At 45.7% G+C, this 19,841-nt stretch overlaps 1 long non-coding RNA gene across 1 annotated transcript in view; it reads left to right on the plus strand.

The window, feature by feature from the left end:
* Window positions 1-5,765: 5,765 nt before the first annotated feature.
* LOC105065919 (uncharacterized) overlaps window positions 5,766-19,841 on the plus strand; it is a 127,220-nt gene continuing 113,144 nt past the window's right edge. The window contains exons 1-2 of the long non-coding RNA XR_012503637.1: window positions 5,766-5,991; window positions 8,704-8,832. This is a non-coding gene — a long non-coding RNA (uncharacterized LOC105065919). The remainder of the gene's footprint in view (window positions 5,992-8,703; window positions 8,833-19,841) is intronic.

Here is a 19,841-nt window from a genome sequence, read left to right on the forward strand (position 1 = left end):
GCTTTGATTCATGTATTATCTCAGTTATGTTTTTATTTTCTAATTTTTTGGAATTTTTGTTTGTTAGCATGTCACCTGCTGGTGTTTGATACCTGGTAGAATCCTTGCTTTGAGAAACATGATTGGTCCTTCTTACATTTGGTGACAAATGAGCCCTTATTAATTTTGTTTGTTTGTTTTGAGGTGAGATGCGAATTGAATTAGGCGGCTTCTGAGGGATGTTTTTCATGGGTATTTTCACTTGGGAAGTCAAAGTCCACAGCACCTTGCTTGATTCTGGCTTTTACACAAACGTGCTTGGCACGTGGTTCCTGGCTGTCGCTGTGTGACGTGCGTGACGGCGCTTCCACGCTGGCGGTCACTGGTGAGGAAGCGGCCGGTTCGGGGGTGAGCAGCTGTAGGGGACGCTGTTGGAGGAAGCAGTCACTGGGTTTGCTTTTGCTTTTGCCTTCCCCATGCCATTTACTTTACTTTGTCCTCATAAAAGGGCAGAAGCGGGTCTAAAATCCATGTCACTCTTTTACTCCCTTTTCAAGGCTGGCTTTTCTGAGTATCAGGACAATATGGCCTTCTCCTAAGTAGCTGGCTCACCTGGATCTGGTGGACACAGGGACCGCTAACGGGGACCATAGCTTCCTCTCTGCTTCAGCCAGTGGGCATTCAGAGCCGGGTCTGTGGTTTGGCTCAGCAGCCTTGCACGCCTCCCTTCACCGGCCTTTACTTTTAACCCATGTTGGCAGTAAATAGCTGACTCTGTCTGTTGCAGCTGACGTCCACCACTGATGGCCGTGTCATTAGTTTGCAGTAGTGAGACTCCAACACCCAAGTCAACCGTGAAGGGAGATGCTTTGACCGACCTAGGACCTTGCATTTTCACCCCTCTAAGCTGGTTCATCTCACCCGGGGGAAGGGTTTGGCCACCAACTTCATGCTGGCCATGAGACCTTGTTTCTCCTTTCATGCTCTGGTCCAAATGTGGACACTTCATTCTTCACTGACTTGGTCTCGCTTGAGACAGGCCAGGCTTTCTGAAAGAGTCCATCACATTCTGGGTGGGGAACAGCACAGAAGTAAGTCTCGCAAGTAGAAGGAGTCTAGGCTGTCCGGGTTGGCAAATGCAGCCTGGGATCTGTGATTGGTGGGCTGTGCCCTGGACACAGGCCTTTTCCGTGGCTCCTTAGAGCCCAGGGGTTGGAGTGAGAACAGACTTGCCTGGGTTCCTCCATCCTCACCTGCTCACTGGCATGTGTGTATGCTAACAAGAAGCTCCCCCAGACCTCATGCCCTTCAAAGTTCAGACCACAGGAGAACCTTGAGTCCCATCTCCTGGGCCTCCTTTGTGAGAATCCAGTGCCTTCTGAGGTGACCTGTGCCAGGAGATGCCTCCCCCTCCAGGGAGCTCCCTTCAGAGGACTGTGACTCAGTTCACCTTGCTGTGAGCTTGTGGGGTTCCGGTCGCGGTCTTTGCAGAAACAGACTTGAGATGGGCTTAGCGACGGAAATGACAGGACCGATTCCAGGGCAGGGCTGGGGTGAGGGAACAGTGGAAATTGAATGTGACCTCAAACACCTATGTGGGTGCTGGGGCTGTTACTAAAATGGGAACCCGGGAGTTACTTGCAAGGGGTTGAATTCCATAGTAAATGGTGGACATGAGGCAATTTAAGATGCCATTTGTCATCCGAGTTATGAATTCAAACAGGCACTCCGGTCTATGAGACTGGGGCTCAGGTGAAGGAGCCATACTAGAGTTAGTCGTTGGGAGTCGTCATTCTTAGCTGGTGTTCACAGCCTTGCATGTGGATGAGCTCATGTCGAGATGTACAGTCTGAGGCTGAAGGAGGGCAGTGCTGTGCCTGGGCTGGAGGAAAGCCCAGACCATGCTGCTTTGGTGTGTCAGTCAACAGCGTTTGGGATTTTCAGAGCAATGCCATTTATCCTCAAAGGGCCGGGGAGGGGGCCGGTGCCTCCCAGGAAGAAATCAGCAGGGAGGGTCGTGACCATATGTGCATCTCAGGAAGATGCGGAAGCAGCAAGATCTGGGCGGGACACCTCCTCAGAAGCTGGAAATGCAGCGGGGAGTGGGGAGAAGGTAGTCACACTCATCTGTGAGGGAGGGAGGGAGGCGTGGGGATCCCCCACCCCAGCGGACTCGCTTTCTGCTTTCAACGTACAAAACGCAATCATACAGAGGATCTGAGGTGAGAGAGGATGGGGGTTGGGAGGGGACCTAACCTGGAGAATGGTGGCTGGACAGTTCTCGAATATTCTCCCTGCCAAGTAGAGTTAAAAAAAAAAAAAGAAACTCTTAAGAACACGGATAGTGACTAGGGAGGAGGCAGTCCTTTTTCTGGCCTCCTAAGGGTAAGGCATGTATACGGGGATACACAAAAGAATCGGGCATTCTGTCCCGGGGACTTGACCCTTACCGTGGTAACAGTGCAAGTTTAAATGGGGAGAAGGGCAGCAGAGGGAAACTAGCCAGGCCCTGTGTCAGGTACCTGTCGGCTGCCCTACTTGCGTGTTGCATTCACCCCCATGCCTCGCAGGTGGGCGGTGGCAGCCCCCTTTTGCAGATTGGGAAGCCTTCTCAGAGGGGTTAAGGTATTGGTCCATTTAGCGGCCAGTAAATGCTGTAGCAGGATTCAAGCAGGGCCTTGTCAGACTTCAAGGGCATGTTTTCTCTACTAATTCCGGTACCTCCCTGTTGTACATGGAATGGTGAAGTGGGTCAGTTTTGGAGACTTTCAGAAAAAGTGTGATTTAAGTGCCTCAGGACTGTTTCACAAAGCTCAGTGATCTTTGATGGTTCGGAAGCACCACAGTGTTTTACGCCCCACAGAGGTAAGGTCTTACTCCTTTGACGATGACGTGGTTGCAAATGACGTACAGGTGCAAAACCAGACTTAGCAGCTTCTGAAGAGAAACTTTCCAGTTCTCCCTTTATCGGCTTTCTTCCGTGTGATGTAACTGCTGCAGCGTAGGCCTGAGATTTCTCTATGGAGTGAGGATTTGGTATCCAATGTTAGCATAAAATGATCAGATGGAGAAAATCGACGTTGACAATTTATTTTTGGGTTACATTAGACAAGATGCACTATCAGTTAATGGCCCAAATAGCATATGAAATTGAGTAGAGAACATTGCATTTCTTACTTTCTATTTAGAGTTCTCTTACAGCATAATGTTGCCTGCTTTGGAACATCAGCTCCACCACCAGGGCGCCTGTCAGTGTGTTGGTGTGATTGCATTTATACAGTGCATGTAATCTGGGCTTCCTTGGTCTCAGATACTCCAGTGCAGAATCAAGGGCTATAGCCATCACTTAGTCATGCAAATACTTCTAAAACTATATGATGCCAAAAAAAAAAAAAAAAAAAAAAAAAAAAAAAGGAGACAGAGAGAAATTACCTTTATCAAAGTTCCTTTGGATTGTAGCTGTAAACTTTTGTTGAGCAGCTCTGGTTTCCTTTGGATATGAGTGCATACATTTCTTTGCATGTAACTTGGTTTTTGGACTAGAACACCAAGCTCTGGCTTTCCACAAGCCACAAAAATAGTAGCCAAATTGCACACGTATGAAATATTTTATTCTTTTTTCTGAGAAAGTCTCCTTGAATTTGGGACTTGGGCTGTGATTTTTGCTTTTTGATTCTCCCACCCCTCTCATCATCCCTCACTCCTTCTTCCCACGTGGCCTTCAAGAGTTCGTGTTCTCCAAGGAGCAGGTGGACAAACACCCAGTTGGTCATTATGCAATGCTGCTGTAGAGGGAGCCCAGCCAAGAGCTAAAGGACATTATCAGAGAGGACTTCCTAGAGGAAATGGACTCTACATTCAGTTGTGAGGACAGAGTAAGAATCAGCCAGGAGAAGGGGTCAAGAGGGTGGCTCAGGTGGCAGGAGCAGCCCGGGCAGATGCCTGGAGGCTTGTGGGTGGGGACTCGGGGAGAGTGCCATGTGCGGCCCAGGGTGGAGGGTGCCCCTGCTGGGGAGGACACTGGAGAAGGCCTGGGGTGGAGGGCTTTGGGGGAGCTTGCTTTTTACTAGAATTGACAGAGGAGACCATGAAGTTTGTCAGAAGGAAGTGACCCTCAGGAGAGGTACTCCTGGTTTTGCTTCTGATGTTCTACAGAAAGGTGTCGGGACGGGTGAGAGCAAGACTGTCTGTCCGTTTGAGACCCACCCCTTCATTCATTTATTTATAACATGCTCACTTCTAAGTGTCTAGGGGAGAGGGGTGAACCGACAGTAGTAAGCAAAATGTACTTGCTTCTTGCGAGCTTAGCAGTGTCAGAAGTTGATTTAGCTTGGAATGTTCTAGGAACACAGCAGGGAAACCTAAACCAAAGTGCGGGGATTGGAGGCAGGGAAGGTTTCCTTGAGAAACAGAATCAGAATGAGCCCGGAGGCAGGTGGGAAGTAGCTAGGCATCAGGTCAGGGGCCTCCTGAGGTCACTGGGGACCTGGGAACTGCGGTGAGGCTGGGTGATGAGAGGCAGGGGCGGGGGTGGGGCTAGAACTGTACCAGTGAACCTCCGAAGTGTTTCAGTGGAGGAGTGATGTAATCAGATTAGTGCTTTGGGAAAGCTGCCTCTGCTCTCTCTCGCTCTCTCGCTCTCTCACTCTGGCTCTTGCTCTCTTTCGTGTGTGTGTGTGTGTGTGTGTGTGTGTGTGTGTGTGTGTGTGTGTTTGTGTGTGTGTAGCGGGGAGAAGGGGGTGGGTGCCACTGAGTGGGAGGGTCATTAGAAGACCACTCGCAGGCTGGGAGGCGACCAGTGGGAGAGGGGCGTCAGGGCTGTGTGGGGACAACAGGGAAAGGGTGGATGTAGTATATCCTTATGAGGAGGGCTTATTAGCGGGGCCGCCCTCGCAGCGTCTTGTGGCTGGAAGAAAGCAGATGGTGGCTGCCAGCCTGACTTTCCTCTTCTGTCCTTCCTTGCCTTGTGTGATGGTCTTAGCTCAGCCAATATTTGGAAGAGAAGAGCTAAATTCCAGGGTAGCCCAGGACTTTTTTGAGCTCGTTCAAGTGAGATCTGATAGGATTTAAGTTTGTGTTGAGATTTGCACGTTCATTTAGCTAGAAATTCACCATCTTTTGCATTTCCATAAAGGTATTTATTCTTGATAAAGATTGATTTCTTGGTGAAAGGAAATTGAATATAGCTGCTGTTTTTTTTTCCCAAAAATATCTTATCTTTAAAGAAATTTAATATTCAAAAGAATAGGAATATTCTGAAATGATAAAGTAAGGCTTCGGTGTAGTTTCTTTGGTTTCAGAGTTGACACGGAATTAGAGCCTTTGCATTACTTAATAGCACATCCTTGTCAGTATTTAAAGAGCTGTTAGTGAGCTCCCCAGGCCCCAGCTCTCAAAGCATCATTAAAGCTTGCTCTGAAATTGTGAATTTGTAAAGATCTTGTTTGCAGAATCTAAACAGTTGGTTTATAATATGCAGCATAGCTCTTTTTATAAAATAATAGGTTAAAAGTTAAGAAAGTAGAAGATAGATATTAAAGCTGAAACATAAACATTCTTGTGCTAATGTTGTGATTGGAAATTTTGAAAAGAAAAAATCCTTCTGTAATGTCATCTACATGAGGTACTTATATGTCTATGACATTTGAAAAATAACTACGCAGTGTTTTTCAAAGTCAGGGCCATTCCAGCTCAGATACTGTCAGTGATGGTTGCTGGTTTTTAATTGTAGAGTCTAAATTTGCCTTCTTTGCTTTTTGTTTTTGTTTTTGTTTTTGTAGTGAAAGGGTTGAGTAGTGCTTTGCCAGCATGCTTTCGGGGCAATTTTGAGGCAGACGTCGTGCACCAGCAGTGAGACATTTCTGTGCATTTTACTTTCTGGACATCACCAGGGCGCATGCGGAAACACGAGGGGGTTTGTGCCTGCAGGCCGGGATGCTTCAGGACTCCCTGGTCCATCACCATTTGTTCTGGAGCTGCTCCGGTCAGTGAATGACTTTCTGTGGCTTGGAGGTAAGGTGGTCTGATGGAGGTGATCAGATGTGTAGTTAAAGTGCTGTTACTTGAAATAAGAGAAAACCTTGAAACACAGCTCTAAAAATACAGGATGAGGGAGGAGAATTGTCTGAGCTGCTTGCAGTGGGGAGTCTTCTCAGGTGACTCCCTCACCGTGATTCCTGCCAATATCCGCCCCAGCCCTGCACGGTAGTCTTGCCGAAGCAAGCATGCCCTTTGCTCAGAAATGCGCTGAATTTCCTTGCGCCTCTGTGTGTTGGCTTTTTTAAAGCACATCTTGCCCTTTGCTTCGAATGGAATTCTTGTTAGGAACCTCTTACACTCATTCTTCCAAACCTTGTCCATATGTAGCGGCTGAGTGGATGAACAGAATACAATATCTCCATGTAGTGGAATATTATTCAGACATAAGAATGAATAAAAAAGAAAAAAAGGGGGGGGATGAAAAAGGCCACCTGCTCTGGGAAGTCCACCCTGATGGCTCAACCCGCCCTTTTCCCTTTGAAACCCCACCCCTTATACTCCTCTCTATTTGATAGTACTTACCACCTTCTAATAAACTATAGCCTTAAAAAAAAATAAGATGCTAATACCACTTTGAAATGGACAACCGTTAATAACAGCATGTTAAGTAAAAGGAGCCAGACACAAAAGGCCACATATTGTTGATTTCAGTGATCTGAAATGTCCAGAATAGGCACATGAAGAGGCAGAGGGCAGATGATACTAGCGAGGTGCTGGCTGGACAGGGGAATGGGGAGTTACTGCTAATGGACAGGGGATTTCTTTTGGGGTTGAGTGTTCTGGAAATAGATGATGGTAAGGGCTGCACAACCGTGAATATACAGAAAGCTGCTGAATCGTATCCCTTTAAGTGGGTGAGTTTTATTATATGTGAATTATATCTCAATTATAAAACACTGGAAAAAAAAACTCACTCAAAGGACAGCCTCTCCTGGGCCTGCCCCGCAGTGAGGTCTGTCAGTCTCCCTCTGTGCTTGAGATGCTTGTGACATGGTTTTCTCCTGCAGGGACTGTCTCCTGGAGGTGGGAGCGGGAGGCAAGGTCCATGTGTCTCCATCATCTAGCTCATTGTAGATGTTCCTTAAATGCTTGTTAATAAATGCCCTGGGAGTAAGGACTAAAATGGGGCTCTTTCCTGGAAGAAGCTGTCAGCTCAGAGGGCCTGCCAGCCACTTAGGATAAGTACGGGTCAGAGTGAAGTAACAAAATTCTCTGATAGAATTTTAACAACCAGCTGTAGTACACACAAAGTAGAAGAGATTCTTGAATGGACTTACATTTCCTAATATGGCTTCTTAAAGAGTAGAGAGAAATAAAAGTGAGAAAGAAGAAATCAATGCAAAAGAAAATAGAAAACATGTAAAAATAATTAAGCTGAATGAGAAAAGGAAATGATGGGAGCTTGAGTACGTTGTATTGAAGGAGAAGTCTGTAAATCCTCGTGACTGATGGCTGGAGGGTAGCTGTGAGATTGGGCACTTCTCCAGGATGAGAACCCACCCGGGGCCCTGACCCACATGGTGGTGACGGGCTGTCAGCTTCCTGCAGAGAACGGGGTCCTGGGTTCTTGGCCTCTCACCCTCAGTCCATTGGAAAGGTACAGTGGAGCTTCCCGGGGGCTCCACTACGTGCGACACCACAGCAGATGGAGGGCAGAAGAGCTTGTGGGGACCCAGCTCACTTGTGTTGAGCCAGACGGTAAGGAAATTTGTAGAACCGTAAAACGAGGCCACTCTTCTGGAATTTGTTTTGGAAAATAGTTATCCTTCATAAAAATTTAACATTTAATGTGCTTATTATTTTGATAGGAAAGAATACATAAAGTTTTAAATCCTTCTCTATTTTTCTTCTTTTTTTAAATGGAGGTACTGGGGATTGAACCCAGGGCCTCTTGCATGCTAAGCATGTACTCTATCCCTGAGCCATATCCCTCTCCCCTAGTTTTACTTTTGAATATGGTAAGTATCTGTAGGTGTAACCTGCACACACACACAAAAGCACTCTTTGAGATCCTCAGTGATTTTTCAGAGTGTCAGGGAGATCTAAGACCAAAAAGTTGTAGGCCGGCAGAGCTAAAGAATACAGATTAAGACTGTAGCCCAGCTTGTCAGGCGTGTGGCTGCTTAAGGTTCTCAGGGTGGAACTGCCAGTGAGAGGAGAGCAAACGGTTGTAGCTACTAACTGTGGCCGCCTTTGAGAAGGAGGCAGGCCAGTTAGATATTTATTCCAGGTGGGGCAGATGAATTTAGGGTGAAGGAAGTGGAAAGGTATTCTGGTCCTGCTTCAGGTGGTATTATTTTAAAACACTTTCATTTCGGGGGTCCTTCCTGCTCAATCAATCTCTCTGCAGTGGCAGCATCTGGCCCAGAGCCTGCCACAGAGCGCACATTAGATTCTTGGTTAAATGAAGGACTGGATGGCCAGTTTCACGTGTGGGCTCAGTCCCTCAGTGGAACCCTGAGCATGGTGAGATTCTTCCGTGTTGCCAGCCTTGACACGGGCGTGCAGAGCAGAAAAGGTGGCGTGTTCCTGTTTGTAACAGAACCAGAGATCTGTGGGTTTGATCTTTGGGGGAAAAATTGGCATTTCCACGTAATCAGACTGTCCAAATCATTCTTAGTCACTGCAGTCTGAGATGAGGATGGGCCGTAATTTTGTTCATTGTACTTTCATTTTAATGCCCAGCTGAGCCTGAGGGGCTGTGTTCGGCCTCTGTCATCTGTCACTATCCTGCTGAGACTGGTTGCCAAACTGGGGCTCAGAGGTTCCAGGGAATCTCACTTCCTGCCGAGGCAGCCAACAGACACCGCCCAGGTAAGCTCTGCCCGTGCCTCTGTCCTGGGCTCGTTGGCAGTCCTTCAGCAAGCAGGAGTAATTTGTTATTTTACCCTCTGAGTTAAGCTTGACTAATGTTTAAATAAAGTATAAAATCTGTTGCGTCAGGAATCCTACACATGAGACATATTCTTCTGATTTTACTGAATATGCATTGATCTTATTGAGTCTAATTGAATGATAATAATGGATTACAGTCATTGGTTGATTTCTGGAACAGATACATAACACTTCATGATAGATCGACCTTGAACTTCTGGGTTCTTTTCATCCTGTGTATTTGCTGATATTAATCCCAGATGTCAGTTTTAACAGCTGATTCAGGGCCTGGGAGCTGCTGCTTTTTTTCCTGGTTGACGAATTTCTCTTACTGAATGAAGTTAGACTTGGTTATGTTCATTAGCAGCTGCAGACAGCAAAGAATTTTTTTCAGGAGATGACCTGCAAATGATCGCTGAATGACTTTGACCCTTTTTGACCCTTTGGGCCCCTAATGAATGAAATTGCCTTAAAAGTTTCAGGACATAGCTGTCATATCGCACAGGTTGCAAAGGTAATAACAGAATGCGGAGATCCAGGTGGGACACAGAGCTGCCAGGTGATTTTTGATCCATGAGATTTTATTTTATTTTTTTTTTATGGATTATTCCCTCCAAGGAGAAAGCCTCTGGTAGTAGATGTGTATTAGATGAGGAAATGCCTTAAATTTCCTTCTCCCTGATTTATTCCATCCCCCACCACCAACAAGTGGTGCAGAGAACAGAAGCCGCGCGGCCTGAACCTGGGTGCACTCTTTGTACCCAATGAATCTGATGGTTCTTGAAGATAGTTCATCATTCTTCCTCAGGCCGTTCTAGTGGTCTCAGTGGGGTCTCAGCTACTGGAAAGGGAAGAGGCAGCCTGAGATGTGACAGAGGAGATCAGGTCTAGATGTCTCTGTTCCCCCTTTCCTGGGCTTGATTCTGACCTGAGGTCCCTCCCGTCAGTGTTCCCCCCTCTGTGTTTATCCCTTGCTGTTGTCTCTGCTGTCTGTGGGAGGATGTTCCAGCTTTCTAAGCCCCCGGTCCTCTGCTCCCTCTCTGGGAGTGCCTGTTGCTGTGGGTGGCTTTGTTGTGTTGTCACCCTGCAATGTGAAGAGTCCTCATGTGCTGAGGCCGTTCTACTCATGTGAGCAGTGAGGCTCAGAGATTTTGCAGTCATGTTTCTTTTTCCCCCTTGCTGAGTGTACGTGAAAAAGGTTTAAGCTAGAGAAAGGGCTCTGTCTGCAGAAATGTCCTTATTTAGCTTTGCATGGTGTAAAAAACTTGAGATCTTTTTAATCATTGAAGACAGTCTGTGGGGGAAACAGTCAGTGAAGCCCAGGTGAGACCTGGAAGAGCCGCACTTCCCTCACTGCCACGGGTGGTGACTTCACCCCCCTTCAGGCAGTAAAGGGCCCAGAACAGTGAACGGAGGTGACGTCATGAATACATATGTGTATCCACTGCTTCACCTTAGGTGTGAATTTCAAGCTGAGGCAGTTTGTGGCGGCAGCCTCATCCTACATCAGGAATTTATGAGGAAGACCAGACAGACTTGATTAGTGCAGTATGAAGTTTTCATGAAATTAATGTCATTCTAGTAAGATAGGGACTAGTTAAAGTGTCTTAAGCAGACAACCTTGAAGATTATTTACATGAATGTGCATTTTTAAAACTCAGAATTCGTATTGCCATGTAACCATCCACTAGAATTTCTAAATTTGAAGGAATCTGACCAGAACCATTAATTTAGAAAAATCAACATTAAATATTTTCAGGGAATAACCTTATCTCTTTTGTGATTGAAGAAAATCTTGATTTTTTTTCTGTACTCTTAATAGGTTTTTAAATATCAAAACATTGATTTGACATGTCACTTTTTAAATAGAATAAAGTTCAAGCTGTTTTAATATGTAATTAAATATTTTTGTATTTCAGCAAACTGGTGTGATTTCCTGACTCTTTGTGAAGTATTTTGCAAGACACTTAGATTACCTATGTTGGAAAAATACAGAAGTGACTTTTATGAATATAGGACTAGTACAGATCTGTTGGTTTTTGATATAGTGAAAGACATGAGGACTAGGAGAGCTTTGCTGCTGATTGCCAGAAGGACAGATGCCGGGTCTTAGTCTCCCTTCCTGTAAAATTAAGAGGCTTAACTGGATTCTTTCCACTACTAAGCTGAGTTTCCATGAGCCTATGTCTTTTGTTTATATTCAGGAGTATTACCAATTTCAGATTAAATGCTGAATACCACTCCCTTCCCTGAAGCAGAATTCAGTGTGTGCTAGATAAGCATTTAGTTATCTGATTCTTCTTTCTTTTTTAAAAATTTTATTTTACTGAGTTATAGTCATTTACAATGTTGTGTCAATTTCCAGTGTAGAGCACAATTTTTCAGTTATACATGAACATGCATATATTCATTGTCACATTGTCTTTCACTGTGAGCTACTACAATATCTTGTATATATTTCCCTTTGTGATACAGTTTGTTCTTGTTTATCTATCCTATATATACCTGTCAGTATCTACAAATTTCAAACTCCCCGTCTATCCCTTCCCACGCCCCTCTTCCTGGCAACCAGAAGTTTGCAATCTTTGTTTATGAGTCTGTTTCTGTTTTGTATTTACATTCATTTGTCCTTTTCTTTTCTTTTTAGATTCCACATATGAGTGATCTCATATGGTATTTTTCTGTCTTTTTCTGGATTACTTTGCTTAGAATGACATTCTCCAGGAACATCCATATTGCTGCAAATGGCATTCTGTTGTCATATTTATGGCTGAATAGTATTCCATTGTATAAATATACCACATATTCTTTATCCACTCATATGTTGATGGGCATTTAGACTGTTTCCCTGTCTGGGCTATTGTAAATAGTGCTGCTATGAACATTGGGGGGCAAGTGTCTTTTTGAAGTAGGGTTCCTTCCAGATATATGCCCAGGAGTGGGATTCCTGGGTCATATGGTAAGTCGATTCCTAGTCTTTTGAGGAATCTCAATACTGTTTTCCACACTGGCCGCACAAATCTGTATTCCCACCAGCAGTGTAGGAGGATTCCCTTTTCTCCACAACCTCTCCAACATTTGTCATTTGTGGACTTTTGAATGATGGCCATTCTGGCTGGTGTGAGGTGATACCTCATTGTAGTTTTGATTTGCATTTCTCTGATAATTAGTGAAATTGAGCTTTTTTTCATGTGTCTATTGATCATTTGTATTTCTTCCTTGGAGAATTGGTTGTTTATGTCTTCTGCCGATTTTTGGTTTTGTCTTTTTTTTTTTTTTAATATTAAGCCATATGACCTGCTTATATATTCTGGAGATCAAGCCTTTGTTGGTTTCATCATTGCAAAAATTTCTCCCATTCCGTAGGTTTTCATTTTGTTTTGCTTATGCTTTCCTTTGCTGTGCAGAAGGTTGTACATTTAATTAGGTCCCATTTGTTTATTCTTGCTTTTATTTCTATTGCTTGGGTAGACTGCCCTAGGAGAACATTTTTGAGATGTATGTCAGACAATGCATTGCCTAGGTTTTCTTCTAGGAGGTTTATTGTATCTTGTCTTATGTTTAAGTCTTTGATCCATTTTGAGATTATTTTTGTGTATGGTGTAAGGGAGTGTTCTAGCTTCATTGCTTTACATGCTGTTGTCCAGTATTCCCAACACCATTTGCTGAAGAGGCTGTCTTTTTTCCATTGTACGTTCTTGCCTCCGTTGTCGAAGATTAGTTAATAAAAAGTGTGTGGGTTCATTTCTGGGCTCTCTATTCTGTTCCACTGGTCCATATGTCTGTTTTTGTACCAATACTATGCTGTTTTGATTACTGTAGCTCTATAGTATTGTCTGAAGCCTGGGAGGGTTGTTCCTCCAGCTTCTTTCTTATTCTTCAGTGATGCTTTCTCAATTCTAGGTCTTTTGTGGTTCCATATAAATTTTATTATGATTTGCTGTGGTTCTGTGAAATATGTCCCGGGTAATTTGATAGGGGTTACATTAAATCTGTAGATTGCCTTGGGCAGTGTGACCATTTTAACAATATTGATTCTTCCAATCCAGGAACATGGGATATCTTTTGTTTTTATTTATTTTAGCCTCTATTGGGCTTAACATTCCTTGATTGCTTTTCCCCAAACCTATAGCAGGCAGGTAGCCTTGATGTGCCATCATTGCTTGGCTTATTTGACTAGATTGGGAGAGGAATGTAAATTTTAGATTTCCATTGTTTTAATAAGTCTTTCCCCCATAGATTTATCAGCAAGTCAGCAATATAAAGTTGTATCTTAGCTCTCTGACCATCAGGGCCTCAACAATCAAGGATCAGACTGCTACATTTTAATCCCTGGGTTCTCCCTAGACCCACAACATCAATATTTGCTGGCTGCATTGGTCATCGGCTCGGCAGTGAGTAGAATTAATGATAGAAATGTCCGCTCCAGAATCAAAAAGCCTCTGAAAGATTTTTCTTCTATTTTCTCATTACAGACAGGATGTGAATCCAGAATCTTTTTGGTTAAAAACACCCCCACCTTTCCTGTCCTTCCAAACCCTTCATTTCCTCACACATTGTTGCTGACTCCTGCAGGGTAGTGTGGCAGCAGCGGCAGCTGAGCAGTTTTATTTCCTTTTTCTGCTTTTCATGGCTCTGTAGATGACATCATGACCTTAATTTCTCCTGTATAGTCACTATTTGTCACCCCAGTATGAACCCGACACCTTGAGAAGTTAAACTCGATCTTCCTAACAACAGGCCCACTGTCCCAGGAGGAAGAGGTCCATACATTTCTGTTTCTATTAATGATGGCTCCTCTCCTGGCATAAGAATAAGTGAATTTAAACAGGGGATATCGATGGAGGCACTCCCTGCTGTTGCTGGGGATAATTCCATGACATTGTGCTGTAAACTTTGTTCACGCTGGCATGTACAGGGAACGCTCCCTTTTGTCACAGGGCTGGGAGCAAGCCCCTTTGAAGCTTTCCTGAAGCATTGTCCCATCCTTATGCAACAGAGACCTACATTGATTTGCCCAGTGATTTCCTTTTTCACATCTTGGACAGACTCCAGGAGATTTTTCCTTTTTATTTCTCATAAGATTTTCTGGTGCAGCCTTTTGTTTTGTATTTCTTCATTCCTTTTTTGTATGACCAATTTTTCCACAATTAAAACATTTGCCTTGAAAAGTTTTTCCTAATTTCAATCCTGCCATGGCTTGCAACATCATATTGGCCTTAAAACTTTCTGTTCTCACTCTCTGGCACAATTTCATATATTCAGTCAATGGAGCCTTCCCTTTAAAGGGACTGATAGCCTTTTTGCAGTCCTCCTTAGCATTTTCATAAGCAAGAAGTTGAAGAATTGTGTTCGCAGACTCCAGGCTTGTCTGAGTGGGAGATGGGAGCAAGATGACCAGAGCAGAGTATACTGGGCAGGTCCCATACACCTGCCTCTGTCACTGCCATACCCTCAGGCCCCTGACCTCACCACACAAGCCTCCTGGGAGCAATCTAACCAGGAGAATTGCATCCCTTGAACCTGGGGAAGCAGATGCTGCCCCCAAGGCAGGCCTCAGGGGAGATGGAAACCAATCCACGAGCTCACACCCCACTTATGCACATACTGAGAGTCCCTGCTGTGATAATGATGACAGTGGGGGTTGGAGGTGCCCAAGACCACACTGGGCACAGTACTCAGTAATTACTTTATTTACTTTAACCCTCACAAGCCCTTTATGAAGTTGGTGCCTTTATTGTTTCCCTATTTGACAGACAGGGAAGCTGAGGTTGGAAGAGGAGTGACTTTTCTAATACTAATTACCGATGATGGAGGTGGGGCCCAGGTCATCCATCTCCAAAGCACAAAGATCTTAACACACAGAGGATCTAGGAAAATGGGCATAGAATCTGATGGGAGACCATTTTCCACTTGGTTATTTCTTCATCTGGTTTACCAAGGTGTTTTCACGTTCTTACTAGAAATGTTGAGACTATATTGACCTCTTTGCAAATTACCAACTGGATAGAAGAAGGTCAGACACCAGATGGTCCCGAGGTCCCTCTGACTCAGTGACATTGTGAACTGCTATAAATAACAGCCAGATACCCTTCAATCTTTCACTTCAAAAGGATAAGCCTGCACATTTTGTTCAGTCATTGACTCCTGAAAGTATAGGCTGTCTTCTCCCAGCTGACCTCCCCTTTGGTGGATATGTACAAAAATGATGTACATCTAAAACCAGGAGCTTGGGCTCCAATAATGACATACCTTATATGAATAGTATTTACATATTTTACATGCATTTCAGTAAACTGGTGAGTTTCCTAAACTCCAGGTGGTAGAAATGAAAACTTGGAACATAATGAAAAACTTTGGCACTGAAAAGTTGACTCACACTTCCCGTCCTACATAAAATTCTGTGCTGCTCAGGAGACGTTGAGGAAAAGTGATGATGCAATAAGTGTAGTTCCTTCCCTGAAATCACTTGTGAATTCATCGATGAGATCACATATATAGAAGAAAGCAAAAAGCCAGCGTTAAAACGTGAGTGCTGTGATAAGATCTGTAGGGATTGTCTCAGGCTGAGCTCCTCAGGAAGCAGATCCTCAGACAAAAATATGTGTGCAAGCCTGTTTCGGGTATGTTCTTAGGAAGCTCCTGGGGGGAGGCAAAGTGAAAAGTGCTATTTCAGTTGAAAACAAAAAAAATTCACTATCCTCCACTTAAACCATGTGGGCTGGCAGGAAAAAGCCACCTTTCATATGATTTCATTCATAGGGAATATCCAGGAGAGGTAAAAACAGGCAGAGAGGAAGAGGACTTGGGGTTGTCAGGGACTGGGGAGGAAGGAAGCGGAGTGTGTGCTTTTGATCCAGGGTTTTACTTTGAGGAAAGAAATAGTGAGAGACTAGATAGTAGTGATGGTCGCACAGCATTGTGAATGCACCTAATCCTCCTGAATTGCACAATTCAAAAGGGAAAAGTCTACATTTTATTGCAAGAAACTAAAAACATAAAAATAAAGGATATCATAGAAGATGTGAAAGAAACAAAGGAAACTAAAGAAAAACCAAATGAAAACAACTCCAGGGGAAGGGAAGTCAACTTTGGGTGGGGGAGGGGATTGACCGTGGGAATTTGGAGAAGAAGGTGTGGCTGGGGGCTGAGGGGCCTCAGCCCTAGGGGGTGGTGATGTCTGAACTGGTTCTCTGTTGCCCAGCATTCCAGGTTTAGGTTCTGGAGGAGCAGTAGGAGCTGCAAGCCGGAGCTTGGGGTCTCCTGGTGGGCCAAGATCGTCCTTTGTTTGGTCTCTGGCATCTTCCCCTACCCCGCCTGCTCTGGATCTGCAACTGTTAGACTTGGAGAGAGCTTTGAGTCTTGTGGAAATGCTGAAGCTGTGACAGAAAAACAAATTTACCCACGTGCCTCCCTTTCCATGTGCCTTTTCAAGAACAGAAATCTTCCTAGAGCTTTTCAGACACGTCTCACCCAGGAAGTGCCCACAGGATGTCTTCTGTGACTGAATTCTTCCAGACAGGTGGTCTGAGGCCAGTGTTTGCTCTGGTCCCAACAGCAGCCTCTGGGGATGCCTCCCTGTGTGGCCCAGCCCTTGGCCCTCCCTCACCTACACACAGGCACCAGCCCTGCCCTTCTCACCTTCAGGCTAGGCCTCTGTGGGCTCCTGGTCCTCCACCTGACCCATAGGGAGGAGGGCATGGTGCTCCAGGTCAGAGCCGGGTGTGCTGAGCTGCCCGTCAGCCCCGGGCAGGACCCTGGTGAGAGGCCTGGGTGATGTCTGGGCAGGAGGCCTGCCCTGTTCACCTATGGGCCGTGGTAGTGGGGACACCTCCATGTCCAGATCCACCTGGAGCCTGTGCTGGCCCTCAGAAGTGTGGCACACCAGCCCCTCACTCGGGGGTGTGGAATGGGTGTCCTTGTCCACCAGCTCCTGTGGTGTCTGGCTCTGCAATGACAGTGACCAGCAGCCATCCTGGCCCAGAGGTCTCAGAGCCCTGCTCGGCCAGGACCACCCCTGCTTCTGCCCACTCGACCCTCTGCTGCCACATCAGACTGGGACCTTGGTCAGCTCAGACAGTCACCCGGGAGGGAAGAGACACACCCAGAGGGCATGGGCTCCACCTCGGGCATCAGGGCCCTGCCCTGGCTCTCCACATCCCAGCCAGCCATCTTGGACCCGAGTTGTGGACGTGACCGGCCTCACAGGCCTCTGACTCTTCCTCAGCCTGCTCTTGCTTGAGGCAGGACCCTCCCACCCCAACATGACGGCCCCATCTGCACCAGCCAGGAAAGGGCTGTGGGGCTACCCAGGTGGGATCTGAGTGGTCGCACAGCCTTGGTAAGCCTGCCCTGGGGCTCCCTGTTTTACCTTTGGGTCCCTCTGGCCAAAAGGCCAGAGGCACCTGGGGTGAAGATTCACCCAGTGTCAGCACCGATGATACAGTCCCTTGGTGCAAGCATTCCACAGGCCGCGCCTTGGGTGTTGAGATGCAGCAGAACATCTCTGAGTTGCGCTGAGTTGACCAACCAAGTGAGCTGAGTAGGGGGCTCCTCTACAAAGTCGGTGTCTTGGAACTTGGAACTAGGTTCCAAGTTCTGTTGAGCTCTATTGTGAGGTCACTTCCTGGGGTCCCTTCCCCAAGCTTCCTCCTGACACAAAGCTCCCCAAGGGCATTTCTGGGCTGCCAATGGCTCACTTCCCACCCCATGCCATGTCCACACACAGTGACACCAACTCAGCTAAGCCCTTAGCCCTGGGGAGACCTGGATGCAGCCAGGACACCAGCTCTGGACACACCTCTGAGGACACAGCTGGGTTCAGACCCGGCTCCCCCGTCACCAGTGCTGTCACCCTGGACAAGCCACGTGACTTTCAGTGTCTCCCCAGTCCCCCATCAGTGCAGAGGGCATCATTCAGGCCCCTGATTCCTAGGTAAGCCATAAGACTGTAGACACATAAATGTCCACTGCATATATCACCCCCATGGGCTGGGATCACAGGGAGCTTGTGCACAGACCTAGCAAATGAAGGACACCACACAGGGCTGGCAGAGCACAGAGCACACCCTACACAGGCTGGGGTCTGCCCTGAGGAATGGGGAAAGTCACCCTTCTTGCCGCCTGCTTCCCAGCTCCCTGTCCCCACGTTGAAATTAAATACAATTCTGAAATTGTCCACTCTGGCACACAACCTCCTAAGTCATTCTTTCATGTTTAGATTCAGGCTCAGTGTCTCATCTGGGCCTCTAGGGTGAGCTGCTCCACAGTGTCTCCCTGCTTGTTTGCCTTCTGGTCACACGTCCTTGTGTGATCCCCACACTCTCCCCTGCAGAGTGGATGGACATTGGGACCAGGTTCTGACATGTAGACTGACTTGTGAAAACGTGCATGACTTCCACACATTCCCAGCTCCAGTGTTCATTCTTTCTCTGTCTCTCAGTGCTTCTCTGTCTGTATTGTCTCTGTTTCTCTCTCTCTCTCTCTGCCTCTCTGTGTTTCATCCTGTCTGTCTCTTTCCTGTATGTATGTGTGCATATGTTTAAGTGTATATGTGTGTATTCATGTGTGTGTATTTTTAGGACCCAGGGCAGATCACTTCTGAAAATGCCTTGATGACATATTATGTGGTACTCATGTTACTGAAGAAAAAAAAAATCTTTGAAAGTTGTGCACTTTGGTGGGATCAGCTCTAAGGATCAGTACCGCCGGGGAAGGGATGCACCTGTGGCCCTTTGATGCGTCCTGCACACTGTTCCCCCAAAGAGGAGCATCTGTTTGCTCTTCCCTCCAGGGGACCTGCTGGGGACTCTGCCTCCTCACGTTGTCACAAGACTAAAGACATGCCAGTGCGATGGTGACCAGTGCTGTCTCCACAGTGTGTCCGTCTGCCTGTGTCCTCACCTGAGAGGTTGAGCATCTCGAGCACACTGGCCACCTGCACTCCCTCTCATTGGAACTGCCTGTGTGAGTTCTCTTTCTTTTTAGAACACTGGGTTTCATGAGGTTTTTGGCCCACAGGGATATGAAATCTTTCTCTGACCTTGGGTCATGAGGAAAGCTTTTTCCACGTTGCGGTTTGGCTTTCCAGCTGTCTTTCTTGGCCTTTGTTTGTTTTTTGATTTTGTTTGATTTGTTTCACCACAGGAAGAGCGAAGCATCTCCCTTTTGGCTCTGGTTTCATAATTAGAACAGCAGTGCCTACCCCCAGATAATGCACAGAGTTATTAAAAAGGCTTTATTTTGTAGATATCATCTTTAATTCATCTGAATTTTTCCTTTTAAAATACAAACATGCTAATTCATGTAAACACACACAAAAAAATCACCAGTCCCCTCTTAAGTTATGTGGGCACACACAAAAACTCACCTTTTATATGGTTTCATTAACAGGGAACCTCTAGTAAAGACACAGAAAGAGAAAGGGGATTGGGGTTTTTCATGTGCTGGGGGAGGGAGGATGTGGGCTGTGCTTTGAATATAAGTTTTTACTTTGAGGAAGGAAATAGTCTGAAACCAAACAGTGGTGTTGGTCTCACAGCATTATGAGTGCACTTAATGCTCCTTAATTGCAGAATTTTAAATGGGAAATGGCTAAACTTTATTCTTGTAAACTTAAAACATATAACTAGATGTTACTCTAATAGAAAAGAACAAACCTGACTCCATATTAAATCTGTTCTTTTGTCTTTAACCCTGTACCCTGTCTTCTAGGCTCAGTCTTGCTGGCTCTGCACCTTTTGTAAAACAATGTTGCCTTTAGCCTCTCTGGTAAATGAAAGAGATTGTTCTCAAGGCTCTGACCTTTAAGCATATTAACACTTTTGCACTGATATAAAGACAATAAGTTGCCAAATAGAAAATAACTTGTTTTGTTAGATGTTTTGCAGTGGCGGCATGACCTGACCCACGTGGACAACTATAGACCAAGAAAATGGTAGACTACTTCC

Source organism: Camelus bactrianus, chromosome 32 (genome assembly GCF_048773025.1).
Source record: "Camelus bactrianus isolate YW-2024 breed Bactrian camel chromosome 32, ASM4877302v1, whole genome shotgun sequence".
Classification (NCBI taxonomy): Eukaryota; Metazoa; Chordata; class Mammalia; order Artiodactyla; family Camelidae; genus Camelus; species Camelus bactrianus.